Genomic DNA, 1555 nt, shown 5'->3' with positions numbered 1-1555 from the left:
CCTGTCCTAGAACCAGACAAGCCTTACAGGTTAGCTCAGGATCTGCACCTTATCAACCAAATTGTTTTGCCTATCCACCCTGTGGTGCCAAACCCATATACTCTCCTGTCCTCAATACCTCCCTCTACAACCCATTATTCTGTTCTGGATCTCAAACACGCTTTCATTACTATTCCTTTGCACCCTTCATCCCAGCCTCTCTTCGCTTTCACTTGGACTGACCCTGACACCCATCAGGCTCAGCAAATTACCTAGGCTGTACTGCCGCAAGCTTTCACAGACAGCCCCCATTACTTCAGTCAAGCCCAAATTTCTTCCTCATCTGTTACCTGTCTCGGCATAGTTCTTATAAAAACACATGTGCTCTCCCTGCCGATTGTGTCTGACTGATCTCTCAAACCCCAACACCTTCTACATCCTAGGCATGGTTAGATACTTTTGACTTTAGATATCTGGTTTTGCCATCCTAACAAAACCATTATATCAACTCACAAAAAGAAACCTAGCTGACCCCATAGATCCTAAATCCTTTCCCCACTCCTTTTTCCATTCCTTGAAGACAGCTTTAGAGACTGCCCCCACCCGAGCTCTCCCTGACTCATCTCAACCCTTTTCATTAAACACAGCCAAAATGCAGGGCTGTGCAGTCGGAATTCTTACACAAGGACCTGGATCGCGTCCTGTAGCCTTTTTGTCCAACCAACTTGACCTTACTGTTTTAGGCTGGCCATGATGTCTCCATGCAGTGGCTGCTGCCGCCCTAATACTTTCAGAGGCCCTTAAAATCACAAACTATGCTCAACTCACTCTCTACAGCTCTCATAATTTCCAAAATCTATTTTCTTCCTCACACCTGATGCATATACTTTCTGCTCCCTGGCTCCTTCATCTCTCTGATCCACCTGACGTTCACTCCATTTCCCCACATTTCCTTCTTCCCTGTTTCTCACCCTGATCACACTTAGTTTATTGACGGCAATTCCACCAGACCTAATCGCCACACACCAGCAAAGGCAGGCTATGCTATAGTACAAGTCACTAGCCCGCCTCCTAGAACCTCTCATTTCCTTTCCATCGTGGAAATCTATCCTCAAGGAAATAACTTCTCAGTGTTCCATCTGCTATTCTACTACTCCTCAGGGATTATTCAGGCCCCCTCCCTTCCCTACACATCAAGCTCAGGGATTTGCCCCCACCCAGGACTGGCAAATTAGCTTTACTCAACATGCCCCGAGTCAGGAAACTAAAATACCTCTTAGTCTAAGTAGACACTTTCACTGAATAAGTAAAGGCCTTTCCTACAGGGTCTGAGAAGGCCACCGTAGTTATTTCTTCCCTTCTGTCAGACATAATTCCTCAGTTTGGCCTTCCTACCTCTATACAGTCCGATAGCAGACTGGCCTTTATTAGTCAAATCAGCCAAGCATTTTTTCAGGCTCTTAGTATTCAGTGAAACCTTTATATCCCTTACGGTCCTCAGTCTTCAGGAAAAGTAGAACAGACTAATGGTCTTTTAAAAACACACCTCACCAAGCTCAGCCACCAACTTACAAAG

Source organism: Pongo pygmaeus, chromosome 1 (assembly GCF_028885625.2).
Source record: "Pongo pygmaeus isolate AG05252 chromosome 1, NHGRI_mPonPyg2-v2.0_pri, whole genome shotgun sequence".
In the NCBI taxonomy this organism is placed as follows: domain Eukaryota; kingdom Metazoa; phylum Chordata; class Mammalia; order Primates; family Hominidae; genus Pongo; species Pongo pygmaeus.
The sequence above is the reverse complement of the archived record's forward strand: the minus strand, read 5'-3'. Positions refer to the sequence as shown.